The following is a 7,379-nucleotide window of genomic DNA, read 5'->3' on the forward strand; positions in this document are numbered from 1 at the left end:
AGATTCCACATATAAGCAATATCATATAATATTTGTCTCTCTCTGTCTGCCTTACTTCACTTAGTATGATAATCTCTAATTTCATCCATGTTGCTACAAATGGCATTATTTCATTCTTTTTTGTGGCTGAGTAATATTCCATCACATATATATACCACATCTTCTTTATCCATTCATCTGTTAATGGATATTTAGGTTGCTTCCATGTCTTGGCTGTTGTAAACAGTGCTGCAATAAACATTGGGGTGCACGTATCTTTTCAAATTATGGTTTTCTCCGGATATATGCCCAGGAGTGGGATTGCTGGATCATATGACAACTCTATTTTTAGTTTTTTAAGGAACCTCTATACTGTTCTCCGTAGTGACTGTACCAATTTACATTCCCACCAACAGTGCAAGAGGGTTCCTTTTTCTCCACAGCCTCTCCAGCATTTTTTATCTGTAGACTTTTTAATGATGGCCATTCTGACTGGTGTGAGGTGATACCTCACTGTAGTTTTGATTTGCATTTCTCTAATAATTAGTGATGTTGAGCATCTTTTCATGTGCCTTTTGGCCATCTGTATGTCTTCTTTGGAGAAATGTCTTTTTAGATCTTCTGCCCAATTTTTGACTGAGTTGTTTGTGTATTTGATATTGAGCCATATGAGCTGTTTGTATATTTTGGGGATTAATCCCTTGTCAGCTGCATCATTTGCAAATATTTTCTCCCATTCTATAGATTGTCTTTTTGTTTTGTTTATGGTTTCCTTTGCTGTGCAAAAGCTTTTAGGTTTAATTAGGTTCAATTTGTTTATTTTTGTTTTTTATTTCCATTACTAGGAGACAGATCCAAAAAGATATTGCTGTGATTTATGTCAAAGAGTATTCTGCCTATGTTTTCCTCTAGGAGTTTTATAGTATCCTATCTTACATTTAGGTCTTTAATCCATTTTGAGTTTATTTTTGTGTATGGTGTTAGAGAATGTTCTAATTTCATTCTTTTACATGTAGCACACCAAATATTATCTTAGTACTCACTGGACAGTACTTTGATTTAATGCTGCCCAATAGAACTTTCTGTGATGAGAGAAATGGTCTATGCCTGCACTATCTAGTATGGTAGCCACTAGCCACACGTGGTCATTGAGCACTTGAAATGTGGCTGGTGTTTCTGAGGACCTGAAAGTTTAATTTAACTTATTTTAATTTAATTAGCCACATGAGGTTAGTGGCTACCATTTTTGGACAGTGTAGATCTAGACATTATACTGCCATTAACACAACCTAAACTTGGATAACTATCTTAGAGTCCATTTCATACTGAGAGTTTGTGATTAGCTATTTTAGTTTTTACTTCATAAAAACTAACTTTTACTTCATAACAACTACTATTGATATTGATCCAGTTTTCCTGCACCCCGTAATTATGGAAACTGTTTTCTGATATTCTGAATCACATTGGAACCTAACTTTAGGGTACCTCAATTTCCTCATCTGTATAATAATGATTGCTTGTACTACATACCTCACACAGTTGACTTAGTGTCAGAAAGTTAATGTATGTGAAAAAGTTTGGAATGCCATAAAGTGCTTTACAAAGTCACAATTTCAGCATCATCACCACTGTTAAATGTTATCTTTCAGGCTATCAAGATATTTATTAATCTGGATGCTATCTTTTAAGATTACCTTTCTCAGTCCATGCTTCAGCTACATTGAGCCATATGCCCTCTCTTGCCTCTAGGTCTTCACACATGCTCTCCCTCCCTCTGTGCTCCCTACCCCCTCCTCAACTGGGAGAATGATGTAGTTCTTCTACTCTTGGGGGACTGGCTCAGGGGCTGTATTAGTCTGCTAGGGCTACCATAAAAAAGTACCACAGTCTTTGTGTTTTAACAACAAAAAGTTATTTTTTCACAGTTCTGGAGGCTAGAAGTCTGAGATCAAGGTGTCAGCAGGGTTGGTTTCTTCTAAGATCTCTCTCCATGCTTGTAGATGGCCATCTTCTCCCTGTGTCTTCACATGATTTTCTCTATGTGTGTGTGTGTCCTAATCTCTTTAGGACACACACACACATAGGATACCAGACATGTTGGATTATGGCTCACCCATATCATTTCTTTTTACATTAATTACATCTTTAATAGCCCTATCTCCAAACACAGTCACATTCTGAGGTACTGGAGATGAGAATGCCAACATATGAATTTGAAGGAGACAGAATTCAGCCCATAACAGGAGCTTTTATATCTACCACCAAGCAACTAAAAATTTGAGATTACATCTGTACTGGTCAGTTGAGATGTGTGGATAAAATTCAGGGGTTTTGTGAACATAAATGGGAAAAAAAATCACATCTTTATTTTCACAAACATCTAAATGAAATTTAGGATTTCCTTCAAATATGAATGTTAAGCAATAAACCACACTAGCCTTAGCTGTACCTGTGACTTCATCATCAATAAAAATCACAGATATTTTCATATCATATTACAGTTGTTGGAGATGTCTCAAATATTGTTTATGCTCATCACTACGTTGAAATTATGACAGTTTGCATATTCACTACTGGATCTTGGTTTTTAATGGATTGGTAAAGAAATACTATCTCACTATATCACAGACTTGTTTCATAAGTATTTTGATAACAATATTTCAGTATAGTTGGTTTCCTTTGCAAGTCTGCATAATTTATTTTACACATTTAAAAACATTCTGAGAAGGGGGTTCAACTCATAGGTGTCATCATATGTCAAAGGGGCTCATGGCACAAAAAAAAGGGTGAGAACTCCTGACTGATGGACCTGACCATAGATGGCAGCCCTGTCAGATGTGAAAACAAGGCAATTCAGCCAAGGCAAGATAGGTAACCCATCATGTTGGGTTTAAAGTCTTTAATACAATGTCTAATTTATTCATAATTTGAGATAACGGGTCCTTGTTCTGTGTATTGTGCCTGCCAAAACTTATAAACAGCAAGATCCATTTTCTTTTACATCAGCTCAATCTGGCCTCAACTGTACCCTCTCTATGAGGTCATCAGCTTAGGAAGTGCCTCCCTTCTTCCCAGGTCCTGGGTCCTGATTTGATGCTTTGGATACATCAGCTAAGCTTTGTCCCTGAGAAGGCCAATGACCCAGGATTTTTCTGAAGAAAATGAGTCTGTTGCCTGAGAGAGGGGGTTACTGAGAGAGATGTGTGTGGGGCCCCTTAAAGATCAGTTTCACAGCCCACACTCTAGCAAGTTTTCCCTCTCTGGCCCAAACTGGAAGTTTCTAACTACTTTCTCCTACCCCAGAACCCCTGGAAGCTATATTTATGCTCTTAGTGTCCTACTATCTGTGGAGTAGAGGTGGATCCAGGTTTTGTGGATCCCTGAAGCTTATACACTTTGGGGGCCCTTTTTGAGAAAAAGGCTGCAAAACTACAAATACAAAGTTAAGTGCAGGGCCTTCAAAAGGACCTATGCAACTGAGGGGCCTGGAAGCTTAAGTTCTTTTCAGTACACCTGCCTTTGTAATAGGGACCTTGGTACAACAGAAAGAATAACAGAAAGAGTATTATATTTGGAGTTAGATTTTGAGCCCCTAATCTATTTTTTAAATTTTATTGGGGTATAATTGATTTACAATGTTGTGTTAGTTTCAGGTGTACACCAAAGTGGATCTGTTATTCAAATACATGTATCCACTCTTTTTTAGATTCTTTTCCCATACAGGCCATTACAGAGTATTGAGTAGAGTTCCCTGTGCTATACAATAGGTCCTTATTAGTTATCTGTTTTATATATATATTAATAGTAGTGTGTATGTGTCAATCCCGATCTTCCAGTTTATCCCTCTTCCCATCCTTACCCCCCCAGTAACCATAAGTTTATTTTCTACATCTGTAACTCTATTTCGGTTTTGTAGATAAGTTCACTTGTAGCCTCTTTTTAGATTCCACATATAAGTGATATCGTATGATATTTGTCTTTCTCTGTCTGACTTACTTCACTCAGTATGAGAATCTCTAGGTCCATCCATGTTGCTGCAAATGGCATTATTTTGTTCTTTTTTATGGCTGAGTAATACTCCATTGTATATATGTACCACATCTTCTTTATCCATTCCTCTGCTGATGGACATTTAGGTTGCTTCCATGTCCTGGCTATTGTGAATAGTGCTGCAATGAACATTGGGGTGCATGTATATTTTTGACTTATGGTTTTCTCTGGATATATGCCCAGGAGTGGGATTGCTGGATCATATGGTAGCTCTATTTTCAGTTTTTTAAGGAACCTCCATACTGTTCTCCATAGTGGCTGTACCAGTTTGCATTCCCACCAACAGTGTAGGAGGGTTCCCTTTTCTCACACCCTCTCCAGCATTTATTGTTTGTAGACTTTTTGATGATGGCCATCGAGCCCCTAATCTATTACTTCCAGCCTAGAATACTTCCATGGTCAGAGAGGCTAGGGAAAATGGAGGACCCTAGCAACCCAGGAGCATAGGGACCCATGTATCTCCGTAAGAACACCATCCTTAGAAGGGTTGTTTGAGAATCTATGACAATTGATGTGAAAGGACAATAAGCTAAATAGTGCTAATAAAACGTGAATTGTGGTTTTATTACAAGAAGTCTTCCTACAGAAGGTCTCTCTTTGCAGCTCCTTGGCCGCCAAACAAGAACTCAGAGAAGATGGCAGTGGAAGCCATGGGCACTGTCTTTCACCCATAGTTGGACCATGATAAGAGTCAAAGTCACCACTCCTACTCTTTTCTTCTTCATTTGCATCCAAAATGGTCTCTATACTAGCCAAATTTTAATTAAAAGGAAGTGGAATAGTAAGATATAATTTTCCACCTATAAAATTAGCATATAGGTGGGAGTATTACAGCTTTCTTGGAAAGCAATCTGAGAGACTGTTAAGAACTTACTTAAAAGATGAACATGTATACCTATCCTAAGGAAATAATTAGAGACCAATGAATATTTCGATAGGATTATTTATCATTCTGAATAATTGGAAACCTAAATGTACAATGTCCAATATTATGTGAATGAATAAATAAAATAGCATAATAATTACAGTGTATTCAGATAATGGGCTAATATGCATTCATTAAAATAATGCTTTAAAATATTCCTTTAAATGAATATGTTTGTGATATAATGTTATAAAAAATTATGTGCAGAGTAAAATCTCAAGTGTGAAAGAAAACATGTTTAAAAGTTAACACTGGTTATCTGCAGGTATTGGCTTTTGAGTAATGTTACTTCCTTCCCTATTCTTTTATGTATTTTCCAAACTTTCCACCATAGACACATGTCATGATTACAATCAGGTAAAAAATTAATCTAAAAAATGAAAGAATTTGATCTGAAAATGGAGATACCTATTGCTCATACGAAGCTTGGTTTCAGATGCACTTCATTACCAGTATCAGTTAACAAGACTAAGACTTTGCTGGCAAGTACCTGGGATCAGGTTTGCTAGAATTTTAAAAAGGCCTCTGTCTGTGAGCAGTAGACGGGAACAGCTTAGTTTTATAACATGGTAAAAGAATGGGCAAATGGAGCCTGATTCTACCAGCCTGTCTGGCTTTGAAATTGTGTGCTATTTGTGTAACTGCTCATGCTTGGTCGACATATCAAGGGGCACCCTGCAGATCCTCACATGGCAAGAACTTAGATGGTAATTTCAGGCCACAACAGATGGGAACTGTAAGTGCAGAAGGTCACTCAAAATATTAGTTGCTTTATCTCTGTAGAGCTTTGAAGAGAGGGAAGAAGTTACAGACCTGCCATAAGATAGTGCATTTGGTTCATTCCAGAACACTCCTATCAGTATGCTTGAAGGGCAGAGCACATACAAGGGCAGAATTTGAGGTAAGTCATTCACCAAAGTCCACCGAGAACAAGGGCAGAGAATGACAGCCTGGCCAAAAGACTGTCAATGACAGCGTGGCCAATAAACATTGAATTAGGGGTTTCCATATACGTATAATGTCACAAGGCCCTACAAATACAAAACCTATTTTGGAAAAAAGCATGCTATACTGTTGTTCTACTTAGTAATTCAGGGCCTTAAATGATTCAGAATGCAATTTAAATGAAAAAAAGTTTAAAATATTGGTAACATAATACTTAAAGTGGTCAAATTTGCCACTGAAATGTTCTTTAGAGAGGAATTTTCCTTTTTAGGACTGAGATGGTGCCAGTTTTTATAGGCAAAAAGAAAGTGTTTCAGTAGTGGAATTAAAGTATGAAAAATGTTTTTCAGATCTTAATAAGATGATTGAGTCTATGAATAGGATACTTTTAAATGAGTAAAAAGTGATGAAGTCATGGGATGTGAATTAAATTTAGAATACATGAAACCAAGTGGGCTTTGAGGATCATGGCTCATATTTTTTTCCCCTGCCTTTAGCTAGATTTAATGAAGACCTCTGAAATTTTCATACCTCCATCATTCAAAGGGCCTCTCAAAATATGCTTCATTATAGAAGGGTGACACCATCACAGACATATAATTAGATAAAGGAGAATAACAAGTGACATATAGAATTGAGATTAAAAAAGAAGTAAAAATAAACCATTTAAAAGATGCTTGCTTTTAATTTAGAATATATTTGAAGGAGTTATTAAAGAAAAATAGGCAAGCCTTTTATAAGTAAAAATATTTATTTATTGTATTTTTTGAAACATTATGTCTGATGTCTTGACATCTGCTATTTGATCTTCTAAATGGACTTTTCTTAACTGATTCATAAGCTATTTCTGTAATAGGCAAATTGTCAGAAGAGTGAAAACTTTATGGATTAAGAAATGATCAAACTAAATGATTTTATGCTTAAGCAAATGAGACTCTTCTTAAGCCTTAATGCAATTATATAGAAAATCTTGACTGTGGATACACTTTTAGGACTATACTTCACAAAGAATTTGAAAGTTGGAACTTACAAACTATATGGACCACTCCTTTGAAGAAAGTAATTGTAAAGCACTTGTAGACTTGGCATGGGCTTTCTTATTCACTCAAGCAGTTTGTGACACTGTTTTGAGTGTGACACCAATGGAGAGGCTCTGTGTACATATGCTGTGAAGTTGAGTAAGGAGATGGAGAATTTCTAAATACATTCCTTCTTTTTGAGTGTCTGTTCAATGTAGTAAACATTGGGTTAGGTGATTACCATGTGCTGGGAGACCATGATGAATAAGACAAAGTCTCTACCCAAGTTGTTCATAGCTCATGCTGGCCTGCCTCAGCCCCCAACCCACATATGTAAGCAAAATGATGTCTACTTTGCTAATCATTGCCTTACTTCTTAACTTCCTCAACTTAATATGCCCCATGACTCAAACCCCTGGCCACAGATGATTAGACCACAGATGGACACACGGCCAAGGCTG

The sequence above is a fragment of the Eschrichtius robustus genome, chromosome X (genome assembly GCF_028021215.1).
Source record: "Eschrichtius robustus isolate mEscRob2 chromosome X, mEscRob2.pri, whole genome shotgun sequence".
Lineage (NCBI taxonomy): Eukaryota > Metazoa > Chordata > Mammalia > Artiodactyla > Eschrichtiidae > Eschrichtius > Eschrichtius robustus.